This window comes from Mercenaria mercenaria, chromosome 3, assembly GCF_021730395.1.
Source record: "Mercenaria mercenaria strain notata chromosome 3, MADL_Memer_1, whole genome shotgun sequence".
Taxonomy (NCBI): domain Eukaryota; kingdom Metazoa; phylum Mollusca; class Bivalvia; order Venerida; family Veneridae; genus Mercenaria; species Mercenaria mercenaria.
Window position 1 is genome coordinate 88,156,503 of NC_069363.1, and position 20,290 is coordinate 88,176,792.

The 20,290-nt window shown below is 32.6% G+C and overlaps 1 protein-coding gene across 1 annotated transcript in view; it reads left to right on the forward strand.

Moving 5' to 3' along the window:
* The first annotated feature begins 9,341 nt into the window (after nucleotides 1-9,341).
* Nucleotides 9,342-20,290, forward strand: part of LOC123525617 (regulating synaptic membrane exocytosis protein 2-like) — a 141,014-nt gene continuing 130,065 nt past the window's right edge. Inside the window, exon 1 of the mRNA XM_053539191.1 lies at nucleotides 9,342-9,493. The gene's annotated coding sequence lies outside the window, so the exon portion shown is untranslated. The remainder of the gene's footprint in view (nucleotides 9,494-20,290) is intronic.

Genomic DNA, 20,290 nt, shown 5'->3' on the forward strand with positions numbered 1-20,290 from the left:
CACCCAACCTCACTCTTACCCCTACCATGTTCCAAAGACACGGGACAGTGTAAATAAAAGTAATCCCCTCCAGGTTAATCTCTAACACACGTAATGGAAACAAAAAGGCATGGCTTGTAAAACACATAAATGCTCGTGTATAAATATATAAAAAGCAAACCTTTAGAACCAAAAACGTATGTACTCAATGCCTTTTCAGAAGACAGAGCAACAAGAGAAACACCCTTAAGGGCCAGACGAAACAGGCCAGAAGACAGATATCAAAACAGTTCAGTCCTGGTAGGATTTAAAAACTGCTTATCATAGAGTCCTCCCCCTCTTCCGTCAGACACAATCAAAGAGGGAAGCGTAGTGTCCAACTGTAAACGGGTTGAACACTAAACATGCGGTATGTCTCAAAACAGTTAGGTCGTAACCTCTTTTAATAAAACGTTTTATAACTTTACCAAATACATTTGGAAAATTACCATGACCCAAGATCTTACGAAGTTTGTAAACCACATCCCCATAAAAAACGGGTTTAGAAATTGAAACATTCTATAGAGATAAATTTCATTTACAGAGAAACTAGCATAATTTCTAAAAATGCGCATGAAATATTTCGGATATATATTTAGTTACAGCAGTAAGCTAGAGTTCGTAATCTATGAACCCCTGCATTCAGAATAATTACGCCTTAAATTGGTAGCAACGCAATTTAAAAGTTGCTATCAAAACTCGGTCAAATTTCGGTAGCAACAAAATGCGTTTCATGATCACATGTGACATGTGGTCAATCGCATTTTCGAAACTTTTCACTCACATTCTGTAAGAGACATATTTAAGGATAAACAAGAAATATCTTTAAAAATGATAGTCGGCGAATTGTAATAAGGAAAGAAGTTCATGAAGTTTTTCATCTAGCATTCATCTTTCATCTAACATTTTTCAAATTGCAAAACTAAACACCGCACTTTAACAATTTAAATGGTTCTCTTTTAATTTTTCGCAAAGGTTTCGTAGGGTTGCAATTTTATTTCGTTTATCCTTAGTCGAATAATTACAGCAGTAGTTTGATGAAGATTCATGAAGCGGTTCATGAGAAGAGGTCATTAAACGTGTTTATATTTTTAGCTAAATTGGTCCCTATCCCCATTTGTAACAAAATAGCAGGAGACCTTACGATATTGTTACACATCGAGTTTGATAAAAATCCATTACATTTTAGTGGTTAATGCGAAGAAAGGCATATCTACTTTTAGCTATAGTAGTCCCTAATAGGGCCCAAGTTCCTATATAAATAAATTTGGAAGAGGACCTTATAATGATGCTCCAGACCAAGTATGACAAAGATCCACCAAGCTGTTCATGAGACGCTGTATAAAGGCATTTCTAGTTTTAGCTCTAGCAGCCCCTAAAAGGGGTCAAATGTCCCAGCTGAACAAAGTTGGCTGCGGGCCTAATAAAGATGCTACAAATCAAGTTTGATTAGAATACATGAGAAAAAAATCAAAGGATTTTTTTATTTATTTTTTTTTTATTTATTTCTAAAATAGGCCAACTGATCCCGCTTTAACAAATGCATATTCGCTATTCATGAATCTTTGGACAATGACGTCACACCTATAAAAAGGTGAAGGTCAAGCAAAACATACAATTGTAATTATTTCAATATTTCTGTTTCATAAGCAAAGATTGACCGTAGTCATATCACATAGATAAACTGTATACAGCGTACCTTCATTTCAGTGTAATGAGATTCAGTCATTATATAGCATATACATAATAAAACAGATTTCAACTGAGTTCAATATTTGCATACCATACTAAAGAAAAATATTCATATATAATAAATCAGTTAAATAATTTATAACAAATATGTCAAAGCAAACAAGTACTCATTTTAATATGCAATCTGAATAAGTCACAAAAAGCAAGAAACCTTTTCATATACAGACGACAATTGTAACAAGGAAAATCTTTTAAAAAGCACTTCTCTACATAAAAGACTCTTATCACACCCTTATTCATGTGATATGCAGACCGTATTCAGCTCTTTCTTTAATTTGATATATGTTGGTATTTGAACAGGTTTTTATCATATTTATTAAACTTACTTATCATTTTGAGATATATCAATATTCTTGCTAAATATACTGAGCCAAAGTAAGCTTTAAAACTGTGAACAGCGTCGTTTAGGATAAACGCTTTGTCTACATTTCACTTAGCGTAGCACAATCAATAGAGTGAAAAAAATTGACACACTCGTCCAATCAGGCAGAGGGTTGCATAAATCTTCCATTTTGATAAATTATCTTTAATGCGTTATCAAGTAGTTTGATTTGCGAACTGAAGTCACGTGGCATAGGTAACGAATTCGTTCTTAGACGGCGTTCGCCGAAAAATACCCATAATATAAAAGTTAGAACCCTGTTTTTAGATGTTTTAATTTTAAAACATCTACCCTCCTCCTCTTCCTCCCTTGAATATCGAAGCATTAAAAAGGTGAGTATTTTTAATTGCAATATAATTTCTAGTTGATAGATATCCAGCTATTCGAACAATCGGAGCCAAAATGCAATTTTGTTTCGTTTATCCTTAGACGAAACACTGCGTGTAACTTCTTGTTTCATTTTTTTCCAATCTATCTTGATTGTACAACCGGTTTTCGGGTTTAACGATCAGAATAATTTCTTTCAAGTTGTCGAATTAATTCACATTTTTCAACTTTAGAAGGTCTGTCTTTCAGAAATACTGCGTTAAACTTATAAGTTTGAGTAAATGTGCGTTCGGATTTAGCGTCTTTTTCAACAGATTGTTTTGTCATATAAACAACAGGGTTTGTACAGTAACTACCGAACAGCTATGCCTACATGTACATGCCGCAATCATGAATCCTTCTTATAGGCCACTACTTTCTATTCTTGTTTAACCAGTATTTGTGTATTTATACCTATGTTCAGAAAATACATCTATTAATGGACTTTAAAACCACAACTGTATACTGTAAAATCAATTATTTCGCGAGCAAGATATAATTTTGTGAATTCCAAATTTTGGACATTTATTTGGTTGTTGTCACAGTTCTTATTATATGCAAGAAAACACTTAAGCATTTTATCGTATCCCAGAACTGTAGTCTTCTCTTCATATTTAAAGTAGTTTTCAATATTTTATTTCCGTTTCATTCCATGCCATTTTTGCGACTTCCTGTGACGTATCTTAGTTTACCATGGGCAGTTCAAAGATCAATATTATGATAAGATGTAATAAATTTAACCTTGCATTTCGATTATTTATCAGTTTAGTTTTAGTCTGGTCTTGACGACAAAGTAAGATTCCGATAACATTCAATGATCTCCCGACATTGGCCTCAAAAAGCACAACACTATTGACATAGATCAATGTCATTTACCCTTGAACAGTGTTTATAAATGAATTTTTGAATGTACTTTAAAAACACTATAAAATACCGTACTGAATACCAAGACTCTATGCAACTGTACCCATGTTTATCTAACCCATTTATAATGATACACAGTATCCTAAATATCATCTGGATTTTGTCAAGATATATCGGTACTATTTGAATCTTTAAGCGTGCTTTAAACAAAACCGTGTTTACTTTTACAAATAAGCATACAGAAAAAGAAAAAATATATGTTTTGATTTTCAGTGAGAAATTGCAATATCTTGTCATTGCGAGGGAAGACGTTTTATTCTGATATTCAATATTTCACGCATGCTTCCTTTTCGTGAAAATTATTTCTCCTATTGATGAAGATACATTTCTATATCACATTGAATCAAACAAATATACTTAATCTATACGGTTGTCTGAGAGTAATGCAAAATACTAAATACCAAAAATTATATTCACTTGCGGACAAAAACATTCCAAAAATCAATACCATATGTGATGAAATGATATTAGAGTTAGAAAAACAAGATATTGTTTACATATTATTAGCATGTATTACTAAAAGCCATATGCATGGAATGTTTTTATTTCCTATATATTTGCGACTTTTTTAATCAACGAATTCAATTATCGTGATTTAGATTACGACTTATCTCTAAGGGATAAAGAAATCAGAGAAGTAGTTTTTTTCCGGAACATGATTCCCATGGATTTTTTTCATTGTCATATTTTGTCCGGTTATCATTTTAAAAATGTGCACAAAATCTGTAAACTTTTGAAACTATTTTCATTTTAAATAACATATATTGAAGGGCGTTTCTTTTAGTTCCATTCTGTTTCAGAAAATGGGTCATCACTAAATACATTTATAAATATAACAGTGATTACAATGTGCGTACTCATTCATTGCACAAATGTTTACCACCCTTACGAAAACATGCCAAATGTATGTTTCGAATAGCAACAACATAGTTATTAAAAACATCTTAAATGACAGAAACAATGTATTAATACTTACCTTATCCAGTATTATATTCCAAGTTTGGATTTTCTCTCAATTGTCGCTACTTTCAACATTAAATGAAATGTAAAACGTCAGATATCTAATACTGTAACAGCAGTTTTATGTCATCAAATGAAATCTCTTTTGGTCAGTCTTGTAATCTTCATCATTCCATGCTTATTTCATCAATTTTACCAGTATTATGAAATTCGTATAAATGGTGCCAATACATTTTGCAGTATTTGCATATGCATAAAATATATGACTAGATGCACGTTCAAAAGACATAATTTCTCGGATGGTGAACGTACTTGGGCTTTGCAAAACCAGTGCTAATCTATATATGAAGCATCGCTTTGAAAAGGGATCAATATTTTTCAGCTGCAAAAAATGTATCTACTCTAAGCATCACGACGAGCTTTTATTCAAGAAATATTAATCTCAAACAGTGACATTGAATAAAAATCACTGTTTATAGGTTTATAATTCACATGTGAATGTATTATGTGACAAGGGCGCATACCATAGTTTGAGATATATTACTTGCACATGTTATCCAAATCTTGAAGATATCTGGCGAACATGGGAAGGTTTTTTGTTGTTGTCTTTTCTGGCGCGCCACTGTGACGTTTTACGCAATGACATAATATTATTTCTAAAGCAGTGACTTAATGCAAAGTACTTTAAGTTCGCATAAACTTGTAAAGTTTTAAATACAGAAACAATATAAATAAATAAAAAAATAAATTATGTGATTTGTAAGATATCAAGTATCTTTCTATATTTTTATAAGGTATCGGCTATTTTGAGCTTTGTTGCTTTGACATTATTTGCTTCGATAGGAAACCGTATACTAGTATTGTTACGCGCATATAGCCAATCTGCGCATTTGGTAAATCGCGCAGCGCAAATAACCAATTTGTTATCTGCGCAAAGATTTGTAAATCGGGCAACCTTATATATTTCTTATATGCGCAGGGTTACTGTCTTGCGCGTTTGGTAAATGAGTCTGCGCTTTTAACATATGGATGATATCTCCCGATAAAATTGAATATCATTAGAGGGTTAGATTTGTAGGCCTATATAAAACTGTTTAATTTTAAAACTGTCGGTGATCAGGCACGCGTAAAGGTGTGAATTGACTGTGCTTAATTTGTAAAGAACAAGAAAAACATTTTTTTAAAGTAAATGAGCTTATTTATGCGGTAATTTCAATGAGATGCTCACGTCCCTGGTAGTTTATGGACTAAAAATTTCTGTTGACGGCGGTTTTAAGAGTCATTTGTCATAGGTGTTAAAAAACTTTAAAATGATACAAAATATCCAAAGTATATTTAATAACACAAGTTTTTTTTATTTATTTTTTTTTTATTTATTTTTTTTTAAATTTTTAAACGCCGTAGCCTGTGCGGGATGTCGATCCAGCGCTAATATCAAATCCTGAAATGACACCGATATTTCAAATATATATTGATTATTTCTTACAGATCGTATTGATATTTTTTAATGTTTTGTAGTACAAAAGAGTAATTTTCGCCAGAACGTGAACGAATTTTTGTTGCTGCGCAAGATGTGTCCTGCGCTAATAGAAAATCCGGAAATTACTCTGATAATAACTGCCATAAACCGTGCTAACTTTTACATTGTTTAACAATTACAGACTGATATTGCAAATCTTGGTTTTAAAAATGTGTCATAAATTTATTTTAACATCAGTAAATTCATGGAAGTCGGTCACCAGGTTTCAATATCTGCAGTATGATACAATATGCAATAAATCTCAAACATGCGTGAAGGTGTGATTTCCTTCGGATAGCCACATCGTCCTCTCTATTCTTTTCATAACTGATTCGATCACACGCAGTCATTTTATACCGGATATAGGACATAAAGAAGATTTACATAAAAGACTGAATTGCCACACACTTACCACAATTCACCATATCGCTTTTTTTCATCATACCAACGCATATCTCTTGACATGGCCAAGATTAAAAATAAAACAAAAATAAACAGACTTAAAAGATGATTCTTACAGATCTTTTATACTTATATCATTTTTAATGTTTTATAGTGAGACAGATAGAATAACTAATAAGTTTCGTCAAAATGTGAACGAAATATTACATTTTGTAGGTGCGCAAGATGTGTGTCCTGCGTTAATAGAACTCTGAAAATTACTCCAATAACCTGAATATGTTTTATAAACCATTTTAACTTTTACTTCGTTTTTCGATTACAATCTAAAAATGTAGTTTTTGAAAATCGAATATAATGTTTCACCGTAGCCTGCGCGGGATGTTGTTCCTGCGCTAATAGCAAATTCTGAACTGACGCCGATATTTCAAACATATTTCAATTCTAAAGGATGCTATTTATGTAACTTCATAAAAAATGTTTTCGGAGTAGAAAAAAATAGAGAGAAGCCTGATTTCTGTCATAACGAGAACGAAATATTACATTTGTTATCTGCGCAAGATGTGTTTGCCCTGCGCTAGTAAAAAAATCTGGAAATAATCCTGATAACTTGGATATCTTTCATAAACCATGCTAACTTTATCATTGTTTTGTGATTACAGGCTGAAATTGTAGCTTTTGATAAATGAAAACTTTGCTATTAGCGCAGGGCCGACCTCCCACGCAAGTTACAGTGTAACATTATAGATCCATTTAGATTTGTAAAAAAAAATATTGTTTTAGTCTGTAATCGTAAATCAAAGTAAAAGTTAATATGGTTTATAAAAGATATTCAAGTTATTAGAGTAATTTCCAGATATATTATTAGCGCAGACACACATCTTGCGCAGATAAAAAATGTAATATTTCGTTCTCGTTATGACAGAAATCACTCTTTTTATATTCATTTTTCAAAGTATTCATTTGAAAGTTACATAAATAGTATGTTTTATGAATGAAATATATTTGAAATACAGTGTAATTTCAAACTTTGCTATTAGCGCAGGACCGACCTCCCACGCAAGTTACAGGTGTAACATTATAGATCCATTTAGAAAAATTATAGTTTTAGTTCGTAATCGTAAATCAAAGTAAAAGTTAATACGATTTATAAAAGATATTCAAGCTTTTAGAGTAATGTCCAGATTTATTATTAGCGCAGACACACATCTTGCGCAGATAAAAAATGTAATATTTCGTTCTCGCTATGACAGAAATCACTCTTTTTCTAATCATTTTCTTTACAGTATTCATTTGAAAGTTACATAAATAGTATGTTTTATGAATGAAATATATTTGAAATACAGTGTAATTTCAAACTTTGCTATTAGCGCAGGACCGACCTCCCACACAAGTTACAGGTGTAACATTATAGATCCATTTAGATTTGTAAAAAAAACTACAGTTTTAGTCTGTAATCGTAAATCTAAGTAAAAGTTAATATGATTTATAAAAGATATTCAAGTTATCAGAGTAATTTCTAGATTTATTATTAGCGCAGACACACATCTTGCGCAGATAAAAAATGTAATATTTCGTTCTCGTTATGACAGAAATCACACTTTTTATAGTCATTTTTTACAGTATTCATTTGAAAGTTACATAAATAGTATGTTTTATGAATGAAATATATTTGAAATACAGTGTAACTTCAAACTTTGCTATTAGCGCAGGACCGACCTCTCACGCAAGTTACAAGTGCAACATTATAGATCCATTTAGATTTGTAAAAAAAACTATAGTTTTAGTCTGTAATCGTAAATCTAAGTAAAAGTTAATATGATTTATAAAAGATATTCAAGTTATCAGAGTAATTTCCAGATTTTCATTTAGCGCAGGGCACCGAACACATATCTTGTGCAGCTACAAAATATAAAATTTCGTTTACGTTTTGATGAAAATTAGGCCTACTCATATTCAATCGATTTTGTACTATAAAATAATAATACTAATACTACTTCTAATAATAATAATATAGATAAGATCTGTAAGAATTTTCTTTTAATTCTGTTTTTTATTTTAATCTTATAGACATGTTGAGAGATATGCTCCCGTTGGTAAAAAGAATATTATTGTGAAATTTCAAGATATTTCAATATAATAAAAAAGAGATTTTGCTAAGTGCTCGGGTGAAGTAGAAAATTATAAAAATAGCCTAAAACATACCAGAGGACGACGTGTGCAAGCTGGAGGAAATCACACCTTCACGCATGTTTGGGTTTTATTGCATCTTGTATAAGATCGGAGGTATTGAAGCCTGGTGACCGACTGCCGTGAATTTACTGATGTAGAAACAAATTTATGACACATAATTTAAGTACCAAGATATTCAGCATTTTTTGACATCTATATTTATTAATAAATTGACCAACTGCATGATTTATCAAACACGAAATGCAAATTTCTGATATATAAAGTTACATTTGTTATTTGCGCTGCGCATTTGGTAAATCGCGCAGGGTAAATTTATCCTGCGCAACAATTGGTAAATCGTTGCGCATATAAGCAACGTACAAAAATTTGTTATATGCGCTGCGCGTTTGGTAAATAGCGCAGATTGGTTATTTGCGCTCAACAGTATCATTTGTTCAAGATTGAGACAATGAACCGCGAAACACTGACAACTGATGTATACAAAATTACTATTAAACATGAAAAAATAACATCAATGATAACAACTATGAGGATACAATTGAGTAAAACACAACAGGATTTAGATATCAGGTTTTGAGCAGTTATACAGTTCGCAGCGAGATGGATGTATTTCCGCCGTGTCAGAACGCTATCTGAGATTCTCTTTAATTGGAAATCTCAGACAAGCTATTGGAGTTTAGCAGATGTCCCTGAAGTATCACTAATTCCAGTTCGTTCTAAGGAGTGCGTATAAAACTGTTGTTCCTACAAGGATTGATATTCTGTTCAGTTAAAAATATCCTTATATCAATAAAGAGCACTTACCTCGTGGAATTTATACACAGCCAGAAATCTTATTTTACCGCAAAATATATTTTAAAATAGTGTCCTTTTAACATTTTAGAATATTTTTTGATGTTATTTTATGTCTGGATTTAAAAGGTAACAAATGGACTAATTATCATGAAAGACGTTTTCAGATAATGACACGTGTGTGAAAGGTAAGATTTAGTTTTTTTCACACATGAATATAGAAATTAAAATTATTTTTCTTAAGATTTTGTCGGCAAAAGGTAACTATCTTCGTTAACGTTAAAGAATTATACTTTGTTGTTAAGAAATGATTTGAAAGAATTGCCATAGATGTATGGTTATATACACGTAATATGCAATAAGATATCGACACACGCCAATGGGCTCTCAAACCCTGCTCAAGTATTATCGGCCGTACTGTTTTACATGTAAGGTGTTCATATATATGTAGACCTGTCTTAATTATGCAACACTAACATTGTTTAATTTCATAACTGGAATTTCAGTAGGGGCGGCCCCAAAGCGAACTCTGTTACATATAAACACTGTATTTGTACACTCAGTGTGAACTGTGCACATTATAAGTATTCAGAGGAAAATAATACTAATTAATGCCATATATTTTTACCCTTATCTATTGAAATACCTTTAGTATTTTTAATGTTATGATAACTATAATATAACTAAAATATATACTATCATTTTGGATATTGTATATGCCGATATGCCAATAAATCCGATTCAGAAACTATAACTAGCGATACAAAATGTGTTGTTTGCTATCGAAAAATACGATCTTGATAGAAAATCAATTGTTATTGGTTTACTGAAAGGCCATCACTGCAACTACAGCTGCTACAAGAGCAAGTTATTTAATGATATATAAATGTTGCTACAATAGCCTATCAAAAGGTGATATTTACCTTCCGTTTACAGATCAATTAACTACATCTAAATAGATTGGATAGGCATGTATTTGCATAGAGTTTTATCTTGTTGGTGACAATAAGCAATAGCGGTTGCTGGTTAAAACATTCACTGATGGGTACATTGTATGAAACATTACATGTATTTGTGTTACAAAGATGTAACATACACAGCCGAAATTGCAGAGTACATGAAATATTTAGAGCGTAATACTGATTATTATAATTATGTGTTAATAGCAAAGTTCCAAAAATATAGCCACTAGTTGCAAAATCCTGAAGTTTTCTAGGTATGGTAGAGTAAAATACCGAAATGTTGGTCGAGTTATTATCAGATATGCAGAATAATGGGTTGGGATGGAGAAAAAGATTGATATATTTTACAAATTTCATATAATTCTTTATAATATCAGAAGACACTGAAATATTTTCCCTTATTCATTACGTTCCCATAAGTAAATAATGACCTTTTTAAAGTGTATGATACCTCTGGGCTGAGGCTTTTCTGGTCCTTCGGGATCATTGATTTCAACTCATTTAGAATTGAAGATTGAATACTGCTTAAGCCAGTGCTAGGGGGGCGTGGGCAGTGTTGCATGTTCCATTACTGCTCAATCAAACCGAGCCTGCAAATCTCACTGTTTGCCTTGTTCTCGGTGCTTCCAAGGGATCTACTTTTCAGATTTTATTTTATACCATGTACTGTACTGAAGACGCAATTGACAAACCTTCTTAATATCAGAGTTATCCATTATGATATAGAGGTCGATATATAATGTAAGTACAGAAAATGTGTTTACACTTCATTATCGCATCCTATGAAGGTCAATAAAAATTTAAATGGATATGTATGACAGCTAATATTGCACTGTATTTTGCTACTTATAATTACAACCTTTTTGCATATTTTTTCGTATACAATTAGGTTGACGTCGTTAGATAACGTATAATGAATCCATTCTGAAACAGCTGCTACCTCCTCTGCTGCTATGGTAACAAACGTGTTAGTTTCCATTAGATGCTTTATTCTGATCTAGAACAACGCTAGATTTACATCTGAAATTTCCTGTTCATCTTTCTGTGTATTGCACTCGTCAAATTGGATTGCAACGCGATACTATAGATAATTCTAATATATCATATATCAGATAATATCTAATATATCATAACTAACTCTAGATTTGTATAAGTTCCAGGACAAACGTAAATAGAAAAGGGTACAAGAATTGTCATTTCAAACAAACCAGGCTCATCTGTGTCCATTTAAACGTTGAGTCAATAAACATGCGTAATGAAGCTGGTAAATGATAGGAACGGATGTATTTACATATAACTGAATTACACTACAGGTATGACAATGTTAATTAAACACATACCCACAAGAATATTGGTTTCGCATTATCGGTGTTCATTTAAACACATATATTACATCACATCTATTACATCACAGATAGTGAGTCATAGATATTATAACATAGATATAACGCCTGAAGTGCACATCTCCAATAAGTTTTATCAGGTATGGATACGGTCATCACTGTCTTTTCATTATTGCAGTGACCAGGTCCCGTGTTCACAAAACATTTTTCGGTCTCAGCTGAGTTTGAGTTTGAAATTTTAATATCAGTTTTACTAAAACTCCATGGTTAAATTCCAAATGAGACTAACCATCAGTACTAAACAGTCACTTGAAAATAGTTATTAACTTCAAATTTAAATTTAAACCTGCTGTTTAGATATAAATGACAAATAAAGTTTCGTTATCTAACTCAGCTGAGACTGAAAATGTTTTGTGAACACGGGGCCAGACCAATTGCAATTAAAGCAAATGAATATACCTTTTGCCAAAAAAACAGAATCTTTTATATGGATATAAGATAGTGGCTTTAAAGTCAACATCTGTGGATATAGACAGAGGATTTAAAACGTGGATAATATTAAATTCAGAAGTTTACTTTCCCATAGGATACAAGTTCGCACTATAAATTATTATAGGTAGCGAAAATTTATACGAGCCAATCATCAACACAATATACCTGGCAAATCACGGCACAGCGCCAGCATGGTTCATTTCGCATCTAACTAATATTATATTTTTTTATTTAACGTCGCAACGACATATGGCGACTTTCCAGCTTTAATGGTGGAGGAAGACCCCAGGTGCCCCTCCGTTCATTATTTCATCACGAGCGGGTACCTGGGTAGAACCACCGACCTTCCGCAAGCCAGCTGGATGGCTTCCTCATATGAAGAATTCAACGCCCCGAGTGAGGCTCGAACCCACATCGATGAGGGGCAAGTGATTTGAAGTCAGCGGCCTTAACCACTCGGCCACGGAGGCCCCCTAATATTAAATATTATATATGGCTTTACCGAACATAAAGTAAAGTGGTAACGCAGGTAAAACACCAAAACCTCTATATCTTTTATGCTGTTTCTGCTTTCCACGTTGTATTTCCTGTTTCGCTGGGACCGGCTGTAAAATTCTATATTGAAAATCTGTCATATTATTACATTTTAAACAGACTTTAAAATGTAATAATATGACAGATTTTCAATATAGAATTTTACAGCCGGTCCCAGCGAAACAGGAAATACAACGTGGAAAGCAGAAACAGCATAAAAGATATAGAGGAATCCTCTACAACTGTTACGAATTAAAATATAAATCGAAAGAATGATCATTTTTTTTAAAAGTGACATGTTCATTATGTTGGTTAGTAGTGAACAAAAATACTTTTTTTTTCGAAATGAATGGCTTTTTCGTTTATTCCTGGTCAGACAGTGTTACCTTCTTCCTCTTATACAGTTTGTATGAATGACTGTAACTAAGATAATCGAATTTGTTTTGTTTTTTTCCGACAATTATGGATGCCCATGTTCTGGGACAATATTCTTTACAATTTGTACGATGTAGTTCTGCTTTTCGGCTCCGTTTAAGACCATTAATGAGGGTTTTCACTCAATCCCCGCATTAGGAACAAAACGGCTCACAATTTTTCCTAGTTTAACAGTGTGTTTTTGGTAAATTACCTTCGTTAGAAAACTGAAATAAATCGCTTTTTCGTTTATTCGTTTATATCTGTATTTATTACGTTGTCAGACAGCGTTACCTTCTTCCTGTTATACAGTTTCAAATTGTATGAATGACTGTTACGAAGATAATCGAATTTGTTTTTTTTCCTTCTTTGTAAAAAAAAACATCAATGCTTGTTAAGCGGCACTCTACAACAGGGCACTCATTTTAATCTCCAGGGAATGATGTCAAGCGTTAAATGACTTTCAATTTAATATTTAACGACAATTAATGATGCCCTTGTTCAGGGACACTATTCTTTACAATTTGTACAATGCTGTTCTGTGTTTCGGTTCCGTTAAGGTCCATTAATGAGGGTTTTCACTCAATCGCCCGAATAAGGAAGAAAACGTCTCACATTTTTTTACGGTGCCCCTAAAGTGACATGTTACACACATTTTTTCCAATTAGGTAATGTGAGACTTTTTTTATTTCGTTTAAACGAAATGATTTCGTTTAAACGAAATAACTTATTTCGTTTAAACGAAATAACTATTTCGTTTAAACTAAATGATTATTTCGTTTAAACGAAATAACTATTTCCTTTAAACGAAATAACTTATTTCGTTTAAACGAAATAAAAAAAGTCTCACATTACCTAACTGGAAAAAAAGTGTGTAACATGTCACTTTAGGGGCACCGTAATTTTTCCTTGTGTAACAGTGTGTTTGGTAAATTACCTTCGTTAGAAAACTGTATATTCCAGTCGTTAATAGTTTTTTCGTTCATATACTAAGTGAAGACAAGGAGTACTATAAATAAGAAGGCTAGCTTCTAAAGACAATATATTCAACTGTTTTATTAACGATAATTAAATTTGTGCCGACTGACACTAGCATGTTGTTAGGTATAAGGTAATAATGACAATCGGCAAAGTCCATATTCTCTGTATTAGAGTTCGGCATTTTCCGATTTGTACGGAAATACATGTACGTTTTGAGCTATATATTAGTTCGAAGAACGCTGAATAGCCTAACGAAAGTACGTTATTACACGGAAATTGCCGAGAATTATTATGAGTAATAATATTAATAACAATAAGTTTACTTAAAGTAGGTAACACATAAAGACATACAACAGTTCTAGAATATATCACAAATCTTAAGTTTCAATGTGGCCTTCTGTAAAATAAAAATTACTTTTAAGTTAATTAATTGATTTTGTTTGTTTGTTTGTTAGGCACTGACCTCCAGATTTTGCTTAAAAATGATCTTTCTTTGGAATAGAAATTAGGCCATATTATGAACATTAGAATATGGGTTTTTGTGGGAATCGAGCCCGGACCGGCGCTGCAATAAAGAATTATTCTGCTGTCTTTACCAATAACGCTAAAGAGGATTTAGTGTTCAATGGGCGTCAAATGTAGATATTTATATTTGAGGCAATTTACCTCGCGTAAAGCGTTACAAACGCTTTTCGATTTTCATCGTTAAAAGTAGTATAAACAACTAATTCGCATGCGTTTCTGTAATATATAGTCTGTCACTAATTAAGTTTCAAAGCATTCTTAAGAAATAAGCATTAATTTCCAAATATATTAAAAAAAGTCATTTTTATGTTGTTTTTGAACGATCTGAAGGCCAATGCCTTTAACGCCGTTTTTCGCAATATTTTAGTTATGTAACGGCGGGCAGTTTACCTAACCAGTGTTCCTTGATTCTATACCAGTACAAACCTGTTCTCCGCTTAAACACATGAATTAGAGGTGTAGGATAAATTATTTCAGATACAATGCTTTTTTTTATCAAATCGTCACGGAGGACACACGCCCTGCCCGTTGATCGAATGGGATCAGTATATCTGCGCTCACGCTATTGAGCTAAGCGAACGGGCTACTACCTTGATTGAATACGTCATATTGATACCTAATAGTTCTATAATAAAATTTGTACTGGCCAACTCCTTATTGTGGGAGTGTTTATATTTATGTTCAATGCTGTGAATTCTTAGACGTCTATCGTTTTGATCTGCGGACTGGGGATCGGGTGGGGGTGTGGAATGTCTCGGAGCCATGTTTTGTTGATTTTGTATGAACGCCAGATTGTTTCAAAATAAACATTCCCATTACTTATTTCAAAGTATCTTTTTTTATACCTTTGTTATTCAAAAACTAACAAGCATGATAAAAAATATACATTCTGTAATGAGTAGTCAGCTTAAGAGCATGAGATACCTTTGCAAACCTTTATTCGTTTACTTCTTCGAATAAATTAAGCTATAAATGTTGACCATAGTCATGTCTAAGAAGCGAAATGTTGGAAATCTGCTATAAATGGTGACCGAATACGTCCAAACTTAGTGAGTGTTTTTAGAAGTATAAAACATAAATTGAAGTTTCGACAACTCAGTATAAAACATACGACACTAGTTATACGTTTGACTAACGAATGTGAAACTGAACTGAGGGCAATTATGAAAGCAATTATGATACAAATATCAAGTTTGATCCTAACAAATAATACATATTCAACAGAAATCTCCAAAATCAGGAAGTGTATTCTAATATGAATGGGTAACATACAGCATGTTAAATGTTGAACAAGAATAACAAGTATAAAACCTTGCCTACAAACACGATGTCATACATTTCAGCTTTGAATTACACATTTCATTCCATAATATTTGGTGCCTAAGTAATACTAAAACATGGATATGTTCTAATGTCTTTAATATACACACGAGCTTTTACTGTTGAGTTGACAATAAGTCAGAAGATATAGGTTGGCCGTCTAGGTTACGACCGGAAATAACAAGATATAACTCTGCGAATGCTGTAAGCTTGTCTGATGGAAATTAATTGGAACGGCATTAAACACATCGGGAACCATAGATAGCGATTTAAAGAGACTTCTCTTAATAGGTTCTTTTCTCTGCATAAATCCTTCGCATATATATAGGATATATTCATCGGAATGTACACGAACAAAGTGAAAAAAAACAAATATATATTTCGATTTATTATACAAACCCATGGCTATTTATATGCTATCCTTATTTTCTTCAGGCAGTGAGCAAACAAATAAAATCATTACTTTAAGATAAGCTAACATTTGTTTGCAAATAAAAGACTTAATCAACCAGAAAAATCGTAAAACTGCAATCATCTGATTTTTCTATGCTTCTGATATCGACAACAGGCTTTTTAGCAATTTAAATGCAATTAAAACGTATGATACGTATTTCATTTTGTTTGGTAAAGTTGAATCACACTAATTGTGACCTATGATCCAAAATCAGCTTGGATTAAGCACCGTAGTTTTCTTCGGCGGATAAACGGATTTCAATAATACAACACTATTTCAGGCAAAAAGATGAGAAAAATGCCACCGGAATACATTTTAAGTTAAATTTTTTCATGAATTTTGGAAACAAAAATATAGTTTGAAATTTCGTAAATTAAATGTGGAATATTTTCGAGATTTTTTTTAATATGTCTTTGTCATTGCTTTTCAGCTCCTATGGAAATCTAAATTAAATATAAAGTTACAATTATTTTTTTCTGTTTGTGCTATTTTTTCATGCCATCACATTTTGCTCTTTATGCATCATACACCAACTAATCAATTTACTTTTTTATTACAAAATCATGACGCAATATCGTAATAGATAATTGTTTTTATGTATATTCCTTAGTCTAATACAATCTATGTAAACAGTTTAGCTGAATGGGGAGAGCGCAGATCTACGGATCGTGAGTTCAACCCCGGACGTGGCGTGTGTTCTCCATGACGATTTGATAAAAGTCATTATGTCTGAAATTATATTAGTCCTCCACCTCTGATTCATGTGGAGTAGTTGGCAGATACTTGCGGAAAACAGGTTTATACTGGTACAGACCCCAGGAACATGCCCGTCGTACATAACTGAAATACTGTTGAAAAACGGTGTTAAACCCGAAAGAAACAAAAACATATACATTAATTGAAGAAGAAAGCGTGAAATAATGAAGTTGAAATGTCACCACGGGTCTTTCGTACACAGCTGTCCGTATTGATTTATCTCGAATTATTTCTGAATAAACAACTCTACCTTTGTCGAGTTTTTCAGAAAATCAATGTTGCACGTATGACAGGAAATTCGAAGCATTTGACATACATTAGGATATCCCGGTGTCAATATGATGTGACTCGGTGGGATATCATATTATGTGTATTCGGCATTGTGCTTACTGCTACAAGTAGACACCGACGTTTATACGACTGAAAAATTGTGGAGAAAAGACGTTAAACCCGAGCACATACTCACAGAAAACTCATATTTTATGCGAATGCTAACTAAAGAATGAAAACAAACAATCAGTTCTTTGTCATCAATGTAAAAGGAAGCATGCACCTGAACATAATTACAATGACAATATAACAATGGCTTCCGTATCTAACCTTTCGTTACAATACACAAAAAATGTTTCCAGTGAAACATTCACACTTTGTGGCAATTGTTCTTAAGTTTGAAAAAAATCTTAGGTTTACCTAAAAAACAGGTGAAAAATCAAAGGCCATAGAGAAACGGCTTTTGAAGGTGGTTAACCTTTCACATAACTAATATAAACACAATGTGGTTTTAGGAAATGCTTGGGTAACATTTCAACTATTTCTTGCGGATAAGGTACGTTGTCTGTTTCCAGATGATTTCGTTTACTATTTGATTTTTAATTATACATTGCATCTAGCCGTAAAAAGACATTTAACTGATTTAAAACTACAAAAATCAAGTTAATGACTCCCGGGAATTATTTGCATAGTCTCTGTATTTAGCTCCAGTAGCACAGGTTATACAGGTACTCAAAGGACGGCTACAGAAATCGCACTATAATACCCCTACAGTTTTAAAATTGATCTTAAGGCCAAGTGGAAGAAACTCAATTGATAAATTATTGATACAACATTTTGTTGGTCTTAACGTTGCAGAATGATTTATTATAGCCACCGCTTATCAATCGAATATTTGTTGCACTGAAATACAAATCAATCAACATGCGCATGCGTTTATAAAGTGTTCAGTTGAACGTCTCTTGGATGCCTGACAAATGCGCATTTAAAGAAAGATAGCGTTATATTTTCTTTTTGATGTAAATATATTTGTGATACGAGTCATGGAAGCTACAAGCAAACTTACTTAAACAAATTAAAAGGATTTTCTTACAGAGTTTATTACTTAAATTACATTGAATCCAGATAACACACGACAACCTTGAGTGTTATTACTCGCAACGTTTGACGGAATGTCAGTAAACGCCTAAACAAGAAATGGGTAGAAGTAAAATGACGTCTTTTCATTTGTTTCTAACGGTAAAAAAATGTTTTGACATAACTGTGACCTTACAGCTAAAATATTTACATGTGATGTCTGGTAATCAACCAGTTCAAACTGACATCCTGCCCTTACTTATAAAAAAGTATGTTTATGCATGTGACGGTACACGGCATTTAGTTTCTCTGCTTTTACTGATATATATCCTGACTAAGACGAGTGAAACTTTAGTATATTATATATAATGTAACATATATAATATCGTTAACAGATTAGGACAAAAATTACAAACTCCTGTTTTGGAGAAAACTCAGAATTGTAAGCAACAAATTTCCATACATCACGTAAATTGCCATAGAAATTTCTAAAAAACAATGAGACATACCTAAACCTCCTTTGATTCCTGGATACCCTGTGTTAAATGCATTACTGCATCCTTTTTTTTTAAATCAAGTTTTTGTTTTCTTAGTATGTTATTTCAAAAATCTGTTGGTTTTTTATTGTTTTTTTAACTTCTCTTTATTGAAACTGACTAGATGAAATGCTATATATATTACTTGTAAGCCTAGTCATTGATTCTTGTCTGTTTTCACAGCTTGCCGGATTTCCTTGTCTCTATTTTCCTTTCTCGTCTGTTCATGTCTACGATGGTGTGCAATCCACAATAACGCCAGTGGTGTCTGTTGAAATACAGAGCGCACCTGAAATGATATGGTGAAATTGTTTATCTATATTACGTTGTGTAGACACTCACAATGCGTTTATGATTTGATTATAAACGGATAAGAAACATTTTTGTAATACATGTGGTTCTTTATGACACGAAGAACACATTTCATCTTATGTGGACTATTGTATATGACACATATATTGAACAATTACTTTTTTGAAAGTAGCTTTTCCTGTTGGATATTTATCCTTGCATTTGTTTTTGATTTCTGTCTTGATTCAATACTTCTCTCAGCTTTGCTGGCATCTGTTTCTTTTTTTTAGCAGTTGCAGTCGTCAGCCGTACTTGTTGACAAGACGGTGAAGATATTGAACGCAAAACTGCTGTCAAAGATTTTGTATACATGGGTCATTGTCAGGCTTTTTTCTGTCGTACATGTAGTAGACTATTTAATATTTCGTTTTGTTTTTGTAGATGTCATTCGACGTTTTATGGTCTTTCGAAACAGTTAACTTGTTTTCATTCTATGGTACTGTGTATGGTAACATTGTATTCCATGAAGACTGTAATCTTAACAACGTTAATGGTGGGCATTCAAACTGTCTGAAATGTCAAAAATAAAAAGTATTCATATTTTAATATTCCTGCAACGTCAACGTAACGTATTGAATGTGGCACAACAACATCATAGACTAATAACTTCTCCGTCCCCTGTTTCGATCAACACATTTAATAATACTATTTCTGCCCTATTGTTCACCATCAGCCTTCATGAAAAATTACAGTAGATGTATTTATTAGGCTAGATTCTCTATATAAAAGTGCTAAATTCAAAAGTTGCCACAGCAGATATTATTTTCGACACAGTCTCTTCTTCCGCTAAGGAATTTGAGACCTATACATCTTCTGGACCCAGTATATGATTATCACTTATGGAGAAATGCTTTCAAGAAGTACATACCGTATGTGACAAAATTGCAATAAGATAATGCTATAAGCAATTTTTAGAATGAAAATGCCATAAATTGTGTACATTCTTCTTTACTAATGAATTTTCCGGGAA